The sequence below is a fragment of the Carlito syrichta genome, unplaced genomic scaffold (assembly GCF_000164805.1).
Source record: "Carlito syrichta isolate Samal-C Ts95f unplaced genomic scaffold, Tarsius_syrichta-2.0.1 Scaffold309804, whole genome shotgun sequence".
Classification (NCBI taxonomy): Eukaryota; Metazoa; Chordata; class Mammalia; order Primates; family Tarsiidae; genus Carlito; species Carlito syrichta.
In genome coordinates, this window is record NW_007253900.1 from 151991 (window position 1) to 169017 (window position 17027).

Sequence of the window (17027 nt, forward strand, 5' to 3'; positions counted from 1 at the left end):
TCTTCTGCATTCAGCCAGTAGAAGAAGAAAACATGGAGAAACATTTCTGCTTCTTCAAAGTTATGGCCCACACATAGCACACATCACTTTTACTCACATTTTATTAATGTGAAAGAATCACAAAACCAGACATAGATGCAAGGTGACAGGAGAGGGGAATATAGAAAATATGGTTAAACCTCAACTATGGAATGGGGAACACAAGTTTTGATGGACAGCTAACCACCACAAGCATCAGCATCAGACAATAACTTAGCAACACCTTTTTTGTTTTGGATACTGTATTAACAATCCAAGACAGCATATGCCAAGTGACAATAAAGAACTACCATTTATTCACGCAGTCATTCAACAAATGTTTGTTAAACATCTATTGTTTGCCACTTACTGGGCTGTGAACCAAGGACACAAAGATAGTGCTCTTTGTTTCCAGTGTAAGAGACAGGCCCAAACAGTGCTAAGTCCCCAAAACAGATCAAGTACATGTTTAGGTTTTCAACATAGGAGCACCAAAAATAGAGGAAGAGTAAAGAAAGCTTTAGAAACAATGTTATTCTTGATGTATCTTTAAATGACATTTAAAATAGTCATCAAAATAAGAGCAAGAAATTTTTAGGACTTCCTTATCTTACACCTGTTTAACATTTTCAAGCCCTTTGAAGTTTCCACTTGGACTGGATATTTCAACAAATAACTATGCCACAAATGGGATGAGATTTGGATGCCTTAGGGAAAAACAGAAGAAAGGAGGGAAGGTGTTCCAGATCAAACGAATTTAAATAGTGCTAGTCAGTAGAGACAGCATCAGGACTACCATTTTGGTTAGGAATGATCAATTAACATGGGGTGGGAAGTCTTCTTATGAGCCTGATGTCTGCCTTCTCTGTTGAATACGAGCACCTCAAAGACAAGGACCACGGTCCTCTTTTAGCCCCAGTAGTATCTGTCCGATTATCAGTGCCTCCCCAGGTTTGGAGAATTGAATAAAATTGAATGTGTGCATTTGCTTACTTCTTTCAAATTCTACAGAATATATCACAACAAGGGGAAATTTTAAAGCATATCTTGACTGTGAAAATCATGTGCTTTCAGGTTGGAATGGGAGGCAGCAATGTCTTACTTCTCTGGTATTGGAATACTTCTAACTTTTATCACATATTAAATTAACTGGAGTCTCTATCTCTGAACATTTCTCCTCTGTTATCCCCTTTTAATTTGTGTGTTAAACATGAAGTATTTTTCTCTACAAAATCTTCACCTCAGAAAATTTCCACTGTCTATCAGTCTTAAACATCTGAAGAATTGGTGAGACTATTAGTTAAACATTTATGGTGACACCCTTCACATGCATAGAAAAAATTTTGGTAATTTTTATTATTTCCAGTATTGAAAGGGCTGTTATTTACTATTTATGCTATTTTAAGATGGGAAAAGGTTATATCACTCTTTTGTTGTTCTTCCTATGAACAGTTTTTAAAGTAGCATAAGGGATCACATTTCCACCAGTTTTCTCATAAGAGCTTAAATCTATAAACATGGTATTTGGGAGAATTTGTTCTTCTCTAGATGGAGCTAGAATTGAAATTAGATTGAGGGCAACTCCCTTGGGTCCCCTCCCACTATGGGAGATTTTCTCTCCTCTCAATAAATCCTGCTTGCTGAAAAGAAAAGAAAAGAAATTATTTTGAAACAAGATGATGTTCCTCAAGATCTTTGTTGCCATTTGGAAGAACTTTTAAGTTCTGTGACTACTCCAAACCTAAGGTATATATGAATCAAAAGAAAACCATCTCCGAAAACTAATGGTTCTGTGCAGCCCACTGGGAGTTTACAATAAGAAAAACACTGAAAATAACTAACTGAAAATCGGAGATTTTACCCTATTTGTAACCCTTTTTTAATTATAGGGAAATAAAATATTCTAGCTCTTTAGGTTTCAATCTAGGCTAGCTGCTAGTGACTGATCACTAATTGATCATAACTTTCTTCTGCTGAGTCCAGACACCACCTCTGAATGCTCAACCCAGCACTCTAGCAGCCAGAACCCAGGAGTCGGAGTTCATATGAGGTGAAATTATTTGCCTTTCCTATTGTGTCTGTAATACCTCACCTGTAGCAGTTTAAGAAGGAAAAATAAAAATATAATCCTATAATATTTACAGAGATAGCAGTGCCCTTTCAAATTCTGATTGGTGCTACTAATCCCTGTAGACTCTTTCAACCCTTTGCTAAAAAACAGTTAAATCTAATTAACTATATGCTAGAAGAGACTGTGACTGGTGATACCTTAGCAACTGAGGAGGTTCACCACGGATAAAAAGAAACATAACAAAGTCCCATTGGCCCTCTTCCTAACCATACTATTGAGAAAGAAAAGCAGGCAAAAATTGATAAAGTAAATATTAGAAACTTGGGATTCGGACAATATAACTATCTCCATCCAAAAAGAAAAGCAAAACAAGTTTACTTTTTGAGGCAAGACAGCCAAATACAAAGTAATCAAACAAATATAGGACAAAATGGCAAATACATAGAATGCATGCTCCTCAGCCCCTTCCCACATCCACGGCAAATATCACTCATTAATTCACCACAATTCTCATACAGAGCCCAAATGCAACTTTAGAAAACCCAATACAGCAGTCAATATAGCTATTGATAAATGAGATGAGGCGAGTTGTCATCTGTCCCGAATCTGTTGCCAAAATTTTTTAACATGCTGTATATAAAAACTTAGGGCTTTCCCTGGCACTTATGAATCTTAAAACTTGTCACGAGTTACCAGCAAGATAGACAAACTGATCTCATCCAAGCTCCCAATAATAGCAAAGAAACAAGAAAACTATACTATTTTTCTATAATACACCATAATGTATACAGAATTCTTTTCAGCATTGTCCAGCAGAATTTTGAGCAGTAATCAAAATGTTATATATGTGTTCTGTCCAATATGGTAGCCACTAACCACATGTGCCTACTGAGCATTTGAAAAGTCGCACAGGGTAACTGAGGAATGATTTTTACTCTAATTAAATTAAATTTTTTAATCATGTAAATATCCATGTCTCTTAGCCCATTTTGTGCCACTACAACAAATAGCAGAGACTGGGTAATTTATAAAGAAACTAAATTTATTTTCTCACAATTTTAGATCCTTGGAAGTCTAAGATCAAGGCAGTGGAAGGTTTGGTTGTCTAGTGAGAGGCATATTCTACAGAGGAGAGGAATGCAGTGTTCTCTCTTGGCAGAAGGCAGAAGAGCAAACTTGCCAAATGTGTGGAATTTCTTTTATAATCCCATTTCTGAGGAAGGAGTGTTCGCGGCCCTATCACCTTTTAAAGGCCCCACCTACTAATATCATCACATTGGCAACACCTGAAGTTTGGAGGCGACACATTCAAACCGTAGTGCTATGAGTGGCTGCCATATTGGATAGCATAAGTATATACTATCTCATTTGATCTTCACAGTAACTTTGTAAGTAGGTCATTTACACAAAAAAGAGAAGGAAAAAGAGACACAGTGATATTGACCTGACAAAGCCAGAAAGTGACCAAATGTATACTTGAATCCAGTTTTTTTTTTTTTAATCCAAGTTCTCAGCTCCTTCTGTGGTACTACTGCAAACCTAAGGTATATGAATCAAAAGAAAACCATCTCCTAAAACTAGTGGTTCTATGCAGCCCACTAGGAGTTTGCAATAAGAAAAACACTGAAAATAACTAACTGTGAAAATCTGAGATTTTACCCTATATGTAACAAATTAGCATGCTAGTTTCATGAAAGCCAGAACACAGGAGACTCCTATATCAGAGAGTGAGGACTTTATCACTCACAGTGATAGCAGTAGCCTTTTCTTGAACCAATGTCCCAAGTCCAAATTCTCACAGAATGATGCAAATAGGGCCAGATGACTTCTGCACAAGCAGTGGGTTGCATTACAGATTTCATACTGAGCTTAGGGAACCCAAAACTTTTATAACAGTAAGCATACCTGTTTCTTATTCTAAAGTGAGGTATTATCCTCCCTTTATCACAATAGACAGTAAGCATGCCTCCCTTTCTCCATTTCTGCTCTCTATACAAACAACCTTGATATTATAGTCTGGAACAAAGGTAGTCCCCAGACATGCATAAGAGTAAGAGACCACCCACCAGCCATGAAAAGTAACAAAACAGGAAAAACTTAGCCAAAAAGAGAGGTGGTTAAATATCAACATAAATGTCAAAATGTAGGTATAAATATGTATGTGTGATAGAAAGACTATGTGCTCGAAGTTAAAACCAAAAAAAAAAAAGTTGTCAGAAAATTAAAGTAAATTTAGGAAATAATAGCGCTGTATAAGTGTGAAGAATTATTAACATTATTATTAGGTGTTAACAGCACATTTATAAGTGTAATTTCCCCAAAACCAAAGGCTACCTCCTTCTTGGAACTGAAGCAAAAATACGTGCCATAACCGTCTTCCAGCCACCGTTCCAGGCAGCCCTCTGTTCTGAGGAAGGTTCCAGGATACTGCCCCTATTCCAACAGCATCCTGCCTCTAAGATGTCCTCCTCCATGCAAACAGCACGAGACAATCTCCCCCGGGGCAGCTGTTCGGTCTTCCAGAGTACCAGCCCCAAAACTGCCATTCAACCTTGAACGTGAACGAAAGTGCGCAAATGCCTTATGCCCTAATGAGAGTGGTGTTGGTAGATGTTTCTTGCACTAACTTGAGAAGCTATCACCAAATTATAGGGAAAAGGATGCGTTCTTTATAACTTGCAGAAATGGTTGTTGCAAGAGGAGTCGCTCAGTAATTAAATAACGGGTATTGAAGGATTCCTGTGACTTTATGACATCTAATTAAATGTCTGAAAGAAAATAATAGACAATGCTGTCACCTGAGGATAACTTTATGATCCTTGCTGAAAAAGCAGTGACTTCTAATTAACTCCTTCCTTAACCTATTGGCCATAACTTTCTGAAAGCTATAAACCATGAGAGCAATCATTATAAGGCAGACCATAGCATAAATTATAGAACATTGGACCTGAAAGATAGTTGAAAATAATGAGGTCCAGGTCTGGAGTGGTGGTACATGCCTGTAGTTCCAGCTACTAAGGAGGCTGAGGTAGGAGGATTGTATGAAGGCCAGGAGTTCAAGACCAACATAGGCAATATGATGAGATCTCGTCTCTGAAATAAATAAATAAATAAGTAAATTAACAAAAGAAATAATGAGGTCTAGTTTTACAGATAGGGAAACAGACTCAAAGGCATGACATGTATTTTTCAGGGTCACACAAACATCCATCAATAAATCTGAGATGCATTTGAAGAACGCTGTTCTTTACCTCTCCATTTCAATATAACATACTGTCTCTTGCTTCTCAAGCTAAAGTAGGTTGAGCAAACAACAACAACAGCAAAGATACATACAAACCTTCCTCTTGGAGGCAGTTGGAACAGAAGTGGTCTGAGATAACAAACCCAGTAGGAAACCTTAGCCCTGCGGGCAGTTTCTATGCTCATTCTCTCAGGTCTGTCACAAAGGCATGCTGCACTACAAAAGATTCAAAAGGAAAATGTGTGCCCAGCACAGGATGGCGTCCAGGTGTTTATTATTTCAGTGGTGTCATTAAGCTGGGTCAAAAAAAGTCATCACATTTTTTTAATACGCTAATACAACCTCAAGCACCAGCTAGCTTAAATAACGGGCCCTTCATAACTTTCATTTTTATTATTCTCAGCTGAAAAGTAAATAACACTCCTACAGGTGTCCTTCATATTAAAAGGCTTTATTTGCCTGCAATAGAGACTCTCTGTTGACTAAAACCTTATCTATATTTCACAAGACAGATCGTTTTTCTTCTTCACCTTTCAAAGAGATGCTGTTGCCAGTTTATACAGGATAAAGGAAAACAGTCTAATGAAAGAGATGGCACACCAAGAGCTAACCAAATGGCTAAAGCTGGAACAATTGGGCAATAAAATAAATAAACTAGTATTGGATTCTAACCCAAAGAACAAAATAAATAGCCATGAGTTCATACTTATGTAAATAAATATAAATAGGTATCAATAGTGCATTCATAAAAGCAACTTCACCAGAACTAGAGGCTACTGCTCCTTTGGAACTAAATCATAAATATATACAAATTAACACCAACATATATAAATATTGAATAAGTAAAGTAAGGGAGAAGAGATAAATCTTCCTTACAGAAGAATTTCAGATAATATACATACATATCCCTCATACTTCAGGAGATGGATTTTAATTTCCCACTCTTGAAAGTGGGCTTAGACTTAATGACAACTCACGTCTAAAAAATAAAAGGAAAAATAGTAAATTTATAGTGGAGAATCCTGGCAGACAATACCCTAACCAAGTGATGAAAGTTAACATCACCAGTAATGTCATGTGAATATCATGTTCTCTGATATGATATAATGAAAAGGGCACTTTACCTCTGAGGTATTCTTCAAAAAAACCTATAATCCCAAACTAATCATAAGAAAAACATCAAATAAACCAGGGACACTCCTTCTACAGGGTTTCTGGCCAGTACTCCTCAAGACAATCAAGGTCTTGGAAACATGAAAAAGTTTGAAATTATCACAAATCAGAAGAGATTGGGACATTAAAAAAAAAAAATCTGGTTTAATCCAAATAAAGTCTGGAACTTAGTGACTAGTAATGAGCCACTGTAGCTTTCTTAGTTTTGATAAAAGTACTGTGGCAATGTCAACAATGGTCCAAACTGGGTGAGGAATATACAGGAATCCTCAGTACTATCATCACAACTTTTCTATAAGTACAAAATTAAAAGTTTGTTTCAAAGAATAGATGGTGCAAATCTATCTCATTGCATGTTCCCACCTGGAGCATGGTAGAGCTTCAGTTAATGCATTGCCAAATCAAGGGGGACAGTGAAATAAAACTGGGTTAAACTAAATGAGAGGTGGAGTGGTGACGACAGGCTGCAGAACGGATGGAAAAGCGATGTTTGTTCATCAATAAATTAAGCATTATTTGTGTAGCAGTCTGAGAAAGAGAATATGTCCTAAACATCACAAAATTTGAGGAAGGTAGAAGCCAAAACCAACAAGCTTAGCAGATTTCACAGAAATTCAGACATGTAGTGACTGTCCAATAATGAATATGTTTAATAGCAGAAAAGACTCCAATTACAAACATACTCTTCAAATTTGAGAGACAAACTCCTCAAATTTAGCCATTTCTCTAAATTCTCCTTGTAAGTCATCTAAGATATTATACTATTATTTTTCTTTAGAGTTGTGAGGTACAAGTGGGGATTTGCTGCATAAGTAAGTTGCATGCATTTTGATTTGCATTTCTCTGATGATTAGTGATGCTGAACTTTTTTCACGTGTTTATTGCCTGCTTGTATGGATTCCTTTGAGAACTTCATGTTCACTTTTTAATGGAGTTTTTTTGTTGGTGGTGGTTTTCTTTCAACTTGTTTGAGTTCTTTGTAGACCCTGAATGTTAGGCCTTTATCAGATGCATACTTTGCAAATATTTTTTCCTTTTCCATGGGTTGTCTCTTTACCCTCTTGATGGCTTCTTTGGCTGTGTAAAGATCATTAGTTTGATAAGGAACCACTTGTCAATGTGAGAGTTTGCTGCATTTGCTTCTGAAGGCTTGGTCATAAATTCCTTGCCTACTCCAGTGTTCAGGAGGTTGTTCCCCAAGTTTCCTTCTAAGATTCTTACAGTTTGAGGTTTCACATCTAAGCCCTTGATCCATTCTGAGTTAATTTTTGTACATGATGAAAAGTAGAAATTCAGTTTTATTCTTCTGCATGTGGTTAGCCAGCAACATTTGAGAAATATGATTTCTTTCCCCAGTGTTTGTTATTGATGGCTTTGTTGAAGATGAATGGGTTGAAGGATGATGGTTTTATTTCTGGAGTCTCTGTCAAGTACAAACAAATTTCAAAAGGTTGAAATAATACCAAGCATCCTCTCAGACAACATGGAATAAAAATAAATATCATCGCCAATGGAAACCCCTCAAAACACACAAATACATGGAAATTAAACAACATGCTTCTGAATGACTTTTAGGTCAGCACAGAAATCAAGACAGAAATAAAAAGATTCCTAGAACCAAATAAAAACAAAGACACAATATATCAAAACCTCTTGAAATCAGTTCTGAGAGTGAAGTTTATAACTATACTAACATGTGATTTATATATTCATTTAAAAAGTGATAAAAAACCATTGTGCTACTAAATTGCATCACCTTTCTGCCACCCAGTCCTCTAAACTACTTTTTCCCACTAGGGTTATTCTCAGCTTTCAACTCTGAGGGTTTTAGTTCCCATTCAAATTGTCCCCTTCTACCTATTCCTGCATATCCTGGCCTCATTAGAAGAATCTCAACCACCCTCTTGCCTTTAACACCTTTTTCTGAATTTGTCTTCAAAATGATAATCCCTTCAAAATGACTTTGTGAATCGATAGAACTGACTTAATAGGTGAGGAGGCATAGAGATTGCTTTCTACATGATCTTTGTGTAGATAGGTTAAACTACCTGTATAGCTTGCCCCTTTTCCTCTTCATGATTTCATAGAAACATACAATTGTTTCCAAAAATTTCAAGGAAGGCTTGGGCCAGAGCTTGTGATATATGTGGCATGGAGTTTATTAAAAACATTTCTTAAATGCAAGTTCACAAGGCCACTATGAATGTTTACTATGGAACTGTGTTAAATGGACTGACAAATGCATTACATTTTGATCAATATGTATTAGGTTTGTTTTATCGCTTTGATGGCTGAAGAATAAATTTTAAAGGGATAGACTCGACAGTCAAAGATACAAACACAAGTATAGACTTTCTAGTTCAATATGGAGATAACAAATCCAATAGTCTATCAACATATGAACATGTTCAGCAAACAATAGATTGAACAAATATTGATTGACACCTCTTAGGTGTCAGTAAATGTGCAAGCACTGTAGCAAATGCTGTCTCATTTAATTCTCTCTGTAAATATGTAAGATAGGATTACCCTCACTTTTCAAAGTTTGAACCCAAGCTTCCAAAGATTCAGTAACTTACCCAAGGATAGTTGATGTGTTACTTAAGGTAAATAATGTTTGCTCCAAAATATTAATGGCTCAACACAATAAAATGTTAAAAAACGTTAAAATGATTCTCATTCATATCACCATCCCATGCAAGTCAATGGTGGTGGTGGCTAAGAGCATTCTTCTGTCCACCTGATCTTTTAGGGACCCAGAATACTTTTAATCCCACAACTCTGCCTTCCTCTGGATCTTCAGAAGCCTTTTTATCCAACTGCTGGATAGAGATTAAGAGTAAGGTTAGCACATTTAAAGGTTTTTGCTGACAAGGCCTATGAGTGGCACATACCACTTCTGCTCAAACTCCATCCCCCCCCCAAAAAAAATTACCACAAAAGGGAAAGACTAGCAAGAAAAAAAATTGGACAATAACCACTATATCCAACCAAGCACCACAATAAAAAGTATAATTCTACCCCCTTCCCTACCAGGAAAAGCAAAATTGGCAGTAATTAGGTAACACCTCTCCTTCCTCCCTGGAGTAGTGTCAGAAGAGGACTGCTATAACAGAAAATTTTAAGAAGATCCAGAGTCTCATAACATAATACTCAGAATGCCTACATTGTAGTAAAAAGAGCTCTTCATATCAAAGACCAGGAGGAAAACAACAATTTGAATGATATAAAACAATCCACAGAAGACAAAAATCTTTTAAAACCCATAATAAAAACATTTCCATTAACAGTTACAAATACACTTGAAACAAATGAAATGGCAGAGCACAGAAAACAGAGGAAAGGATTATTAACACAAAAATAAAGCAAGAGAAATTACCCAATCAAAAAACAGAAATGAAATAGACAAAACAAGAAAATGAACAGAGTCTTGAAGACATGTGAGCATGTAACAAAACAATCTAACATTTATGTCCTGGAATCTCATAAGAAAGGAAAGAGGACAAGGCAGAAAAAAGTATTCAAAGAAATAATAACTGAATTATTTTAATTTTGACAAAAGATGTAGAAACAAATTCAAAGAGTTGAGCAAACCATAAATACAACAAACCAAAAAACAAGGTCTACACCAGCACACATCGAAGTTAAACTTCTGAAATTAAAGGCAAATATCCTACAGCAAGTGACAGAGAAATGCATACGGGGTAGAATTTTTGAATGACTGAGGGTTTCTCAGCCAAACCCACAGAGACCAGAAAAAAGTGGCACGACATTTTTCAAGTGCTGAAAGAAAGGGACTGTCAGCCCAAAATTTTATATGCAAGGAAAATATCCTTCAAGAATAAAGGGGGACTCAAGACATTCCTAGGTGAAGGGAAACAAAAAAAAAAATTGCTAGCAGATCGACCGTAAAAGAATAGTTAAAGTTCTCTACGCAGAAATTAAATGATAAAAGGAGAAATCTTGGAATATCAGGAAGAAAGGAAGGAAGAAAAATGGAAAGAGTGAAAATATGAGTAAATGAGATACACTTTCATTTCCTGGTGTTTTCTAAATTACATTTGATTGTTGAAGCAAAATTCTAAAACAGCCTTATGTTATTCTCAGTGGAGGCAGAGGAAAAACTTAAGACAGTTTTATTATAAATGGGAAGAGGGTAAAGTGATACAAAGGGACATAACGTTTCTATACTTCACTTGAACTGGAAAATGGCAACACCGATTGACTGGGATAAGTTGTGTATATATGACATAATATCCAGGCAACCACTAAAAACACTCTACAAAGAGATAACTTTAAAAACAATACAGATGTAAAATGACTTATTTTTTAAATGTTCAAATGATTCATAGGAAGGCAGAGAAATAAAACAGAAAAATGCAGAAAGAGAAAAAATAAAAAACAAAAAATAAAATGGCAGAGTTAAGGATTAACATATTGGTAATTACATTACATCTTCAATGGTCTAAATATATGAATAAAAGACAAAGATTGGCAAAATGGATACGAAAACATGACCCAATCATACTCTGTCTACAAGAAACTCCAAATGTAACTAAAGGTAGGTTGAAAACAAAAGGGTAGGAAAAGATGTATCATCAAAAGATAATCAAAAAGACATCAAGAGTGCCTATATAAATAGCAGATAAAGTAGAAATTAGAGCAAAAAAAATTATCAGAGACAAAGAGTGACATTACATAATGACAAAAGGATTAGTCCACCAACAAGACATAGCAATTCTAAATGTGCATAAACAAAATAGCAGGCGCAAAATATAAGAAGAAAAATTTAAAAACACTGAAAGGAAAAACAGGCAAGTTTACAAGAGTTTGAGACGTCTATACTCCTCTCAACAATTGATAGAACAAAATGGCAGAAAGTTAACAAGAATATAAAAGAAATGAACAACAACATCAGTCAATAAGACCTAATAAATGTTTGTAGAGCATTCCAAACAGCAACAGCTGAAAAATCATTTCTTTCAAGGACCCATGATAAACCTTATCCTGGGCCATAAAACAGGCCTCAATAAACTTAAAAGAACTAAAATAATACAAAGTATATTACTGGATCTCAGAGAAATCCAGCTAGAAATTAATAACAGAAAGACAACAGAAAAGGCTCTAGTCACTTAGAAACTAAACAACACACTTTTAAATGGTCCATGGATCAAAGAAAAAGCGTAGGAGAAATTTAAAAATTCATTGAACTGAATAAAGTGAAAATACAACACATATAGGATACAGTTAAAGCAGTGCTGAGAGATAAATTTATAACCCTAAATGTTTATATTAAAAAGGAAAAAAAAAACTCAAACCAATAATCTAAATTCCAACCTCAAATAATCTAGAAAAAGAAGAATAAAATAAGCCCAAACAAGCAGAAGGAAGGAAATAATAAAGATAAGAGCAGATGCTAATGATATCAAAAACAATAAAGAAAATCAATGAAACAAAAAGTTGGTTTTTTGAAAAGATCAATAGAAAATGGGCCACCAGCAGCTCTACTGGAGACACCCGTGGAAATTCGGCCTGGGTTCTCACTCTTGCCGGGTCTACTCAAACTGGCATGGTCTGATCAGGAATACGGCTTGAATATGTGTCACCAGTGTTTCCTCCAGTACATGAAAGACATAGGTTTCATTAAGTTGGACTGAGTGACCTTCCTTGGATGGATTATCCAAGGCATCCACACAGTGAAAGCATACTAGCTCCTTGTAAATAAAAAAATTCTTTTAAAAAAAATCAATAAACTTGACAAACTATATTATTAATGTCAGTAATGAAACAGGAAATACCATTACAGGCCTACAGATATCAAATGGATAAGAGAATACTGAAACAACCTCACACCATAAACATAACAACTTCAATGAACTGGTGCAATACCTCAAAAAAGCACAAACTACCACAATTCATCCAAGAGAAAATAGATCTAAATCACCCTATATCTGTTAAGAAATTTGTATTCATAATTTTAAAACACCTAAAAAAAGTAATCTCCAGGTCCAGATGGTTTCACTGGATAGTTCTACCAAAAAGTTAAAGAATTAACGTGAATTTTACATAGTCTCTTCCAGAAAACAGAAAGGGAATACTTTCCAATTCCTCTTCTGAAGCCAGTATACCCTGGTATTGGTAAGCAAAGATAGCACAAAAATGTCAGGTGTGTGGCATGTACCTGTCATCCCAGCTACTCAGGAGACAGGTGGGAAGATTACTAGACGCCAAAAGTTCAAGGCCACAGTGCACTATGATTGATTGCATCTATGAATAACCACTACTCTCCAGCCTGGGCAGCATAGCAAGACCTTGTCTTTAAAATAATTATTGTTATAATGAAGGAGAAGGAGGAGGAGGAGGCATAAATAACCTTCATGAGTATAGACACACAGAAATCAACAAAATATTATCAAATAGAATTCAGCAGTATTTAAAAAAATTATATACTACAAACAAGTAAGATTTGTTCTAGGAATATAAGGCTGAATGATCCATCAGCTTAACAAAGTTGTAGGATAAAAATCACATGATCATCTCAATTGATGCAGAAAAAGCATTTGGCAAATTTCAACATCAATTCATGATAAAAGTTCACAGAAAAGTAGCAGTAGATGAGCGCTTCCTTAACTTGATAAAGAGCATTTGCACAAAACCTAGAGTTAATATGATACTTAATAGGGAAGGACTGAATTCTTTCTCTCTAGGGTAGAGAATAAGATAAAAATATCTGCTCTTACTACTTATATTCTACATAGCACTAGAAGATCTAACCACTGTTGTAAGGCAAGACAAGTCACATATATGAAAAAAAGAAATTAAAATGTCCCTGTGTGCAAATAACATGATCATTTATGTACCAAAAAAATCCAAATAATCTACAAAAACAAAACCCTCCTATAACTAACAAGTGAGTTCACCAAGGTAGCATAACACAAGTTCAGTACACAAAATCAATCACCTTTCTTTTTTTTTATTAATTTTATTTTTTATTATAAAGATGTGGGGTAAAATTCAGGGTTAGGTATACAAATGTTGATTATGCAGGCACTCTTGTTGATGAGGTGTACCCTTCCCTCCCCTAGCAGTTTCCCTCAACTGCCACTCCCACCCCCTCCCCTGACAGTTGCCCACTACTGCCAATCCCTTACTTATAGTATTATGATAATTGTTCAAGATTCGCTTATGAGTGAGAACATATGGTATTCTGTTCTTTGTTTCTGTGATAGATCACTGAGTATGATCAACTCTAAACCCATCCAAGTTGTTGCGAAGTCCATATGTTTGTCCTTCTTTATGGCTGCATAATATTCCATTGTTATATGAACCAACTACTTTTTATCCAGTCTAGCTTCGATGGGAGGCATGGTTGGTTCCATGTTCAATCACATTTCTATAGCTTAAAAAACATACTTGTGAAAACCTAGATAAAAAACACAATGCCATTTGGAATTACACCAAAGAAAATAAAATACATAGGCAAAAATCTAACATAACATGTGCAGGACTTGTATGCTGAAAATTACAAAATGCTAAAAAAATGAATCAAAAGGAACTTGAATAAATAAAAAACAAATGTTAAAGATGACAGAATTAAATCCAAGCATACCAATATTTATAAATGTAATTGATCTAAACATTTATTTTTTTTAAGATGTGGGGTACGAGATTTAAACATTTCAATTAGCAGCAGAGGGCATAAGACTGAATAAAAATGCAACATTCAATAGAACCTATCCACAAGAAACCCACTTAATATAAAGGCATAAATAGGTTAAAAGTAAAAGAATAGAAAAAGATATGTCATACTAAATTAATCAGAAGAAAGTTGCAGTGGCTATATTAATATTATGCAAATTAAGCATCAGATCATAGAATACTATCAAGGATAAATGGAAATATCACATAAGAAAATAAGGGTGAATTCATCAAGAAGACATAACAGTCCTAAATGTTTGTGCATCTAATGGCAGAGCTTCAAAATAGATGACTCAAAATCTGGTAGAACTAAAGAAAGAAATTGGCATATTCACAATTTTATAGTTGGAGATTTGAACATAGTTCTCTCAATAATTGGTAGAACAAGTTGACAAAACACTAGTAAACGTTTGTAAGACTTGAACAACACTATGAAGCAACTTAGAATATAGAACACTACATGGAACAATCCCAGAATACATTCTATTTTAAAACACATATAAAACATGACCAAGATATACTATAAGCTGAGTCATAAAAATAAGTCTCAATAAACTTTAAAGAACTGAAAGAACGCAGAGTATCTTCTGTGAGTCTGAGTACAATAAAATTTACAATTAATTTTAAAGAATCTATAAAATCCTTAAATATTTTGAAGTTAAGAGATGCATTTCTAAATATTGTATAAGCCAAGTAAGCAATCATGAAAGAAATTAGAAAATATTTGTGACTGAATGATAATGAAAATATAACATGCAGCCAGGCTCGGTGGCTCAGCCTGTAATCCCCCGCCTTTGGGAGGCTGAGATGAGTGGATTGCCTGAGCCCACGGGTTCAAGACCCGCCTGGGCAACTTGGCGAGACCTCATCTCTACAATAAATCAAAAATTAGCCGGGCATGGGAGCGCACACCTATAGTTCCAGCTACTTGGAAGGCTGAGGCGGAAGGATCGCCGGAGCCCAGCAGGTCGAGGCTGCAGTGGCCGGGAGCGGCCACTGAACTCCAGTCTGGGTGACAGAGTGAGACTCCAACTCAAAAAAAAAAAAAAGAAAGGAAGAAAATATAACTTGCTAAAATTTGTAAGAAACAGCTAAAATAGTGCCTAGAGCAAAATTTATAATTTTAAATCTTTGGTTAAAAAAGGTTATTAAACTAATTATCTTAGCTTCTACATTAAGAGATCAGAAAAAGAATGGTGACAAGAGGTCCTACATAATTAACTTCACAGATGCTGATTCTAGAGTATAAGATGCAGCATACTAACACAAGAAAAGTAATTGTAGGATGAATTATTACTTACATTAAAGAGTATCTTTTGAAATAAAATAAATGTGTAGTTTAAGAAATATTATAAGATGATCACCCTTGCAAATCACCACCAAAACTTGGGTCAAAAAGTAAAACTTAGGGTCAAAAAGTAAAACTTGGGGCCAGACGTGAATTTTTGTAAAGTTCGGATTTCAATGACTACAAAATCATAACATAGCTTAACGTGTTTCTTAATTCTCTGAAGTTCCTTTAAATTAGCAATTGGTTTGGGAAGCTTAAACAGAGTACATTGACTTTAAAAGTTTCAACTCCATTTGCAATGGCTACCATATGACCTCTGGATTTCTGGAAGGCAAAAAGCAAGGCAATTACAGCTCAATCCATCATGAGATGCTAGGAACATCTACTAGAAGAGAGGGTGACTAAGATGGTAGAGTGGAGGGCAGTTTTCCTGGCTGGTTTGGAGACTGCATGCAAAGCAGGAAACCTTGGAGCGGGTGGGAATGACTTACCAAGGAAAGTGGCATTCAGAGAGAGTCTAGGAGGCCACAGAAGTCAAGACTTGGCCCACCAGGAAAATGCTGGGAACTTAATAGATAAGGGTCCTTAAACCAGCTCAAAAAATGTCCTCTATATATGGCGGTTGTATGCTCAAGGTCTACCAGCACCTTATACTTTTAACAACTGAGATATTACGCAATACTTTCTGATAATTCAATGTATTAGCAAAACGTTGAGGTAAGGATATTTGCCCCATATCTCATATAACTTTAAAAATGTTTGAGAAACAGGGATATGCCAAGAAGAAAGATTATATAATGATATTTTATAATTTTCCCCTTTCCCTCAATCAAGCAGGTGGCCAGCTATATACGTCTTTGCCTTATAGATATTTCAGAAAGCAGAGATATCAGACAGGAATTCCTATTCATGTTCTCAAAACCCAAGCCTATAGGTGATCTATAATATTTGTAAATGAGCAAAGAAGGAAAAGAGGATTTTCAGTAATTGGCTGAGAGGCTTAGAAGGAAGTGGAAGGAAGAAAGAGATTTTTCCTATAGTCTACATAGCAGTACACCCCAAGTGGAGGAACAGAAAAAATCCTGGAGGTCTAAGACCCAGGTCAGAAGTCCTGGGATCCCCTAGAGACTCCATAATATTTCAGAAAGAAATAAATGCATGGTATGGCATGGGATCTTTTCCGACTTTAGGAAAGCTCTGTGCATGGTAGGGAGGCAATCTGGATCTGAAAGAATTGTAGAAGTGAAGGGGACAGTAAATATCTTACCAGGGACTTTTCTGTATAGGTGACTTACCTAAAGCCACTTTCCCCAACCCAGTCCCAATGCTTTGGTCCTGAATAACCCTCCAGAAACTTGAGGATAGGGGTGGAGTTAGTGAAAGCCCCAAGCATGAGAAGTGAAAAGCTTAGAGGCAGAAATTAAGTCGTATTATATTTTTTTTAATGGACCTCTATTACATGTCAGAGTTTCTGGAATGGAATTTATCTCCATCACACAATGCAAAAAAAAAAAATCCTGTGAAAATTCATA

General features: G+C 35.7%; 1 pseudogene; it reads left to right on the forward strand.

The window, feature by feature from the left end:
* Nucleotides 1–11993: 11993 nt before the first annotated feature.
* LOC110596528 lies at nt 11994–12163 on the forward strand (annotated as a pseudogene).
* The last annotated feature ends 4864 nt before the right edge of the window (nt 12164–17027 follow it).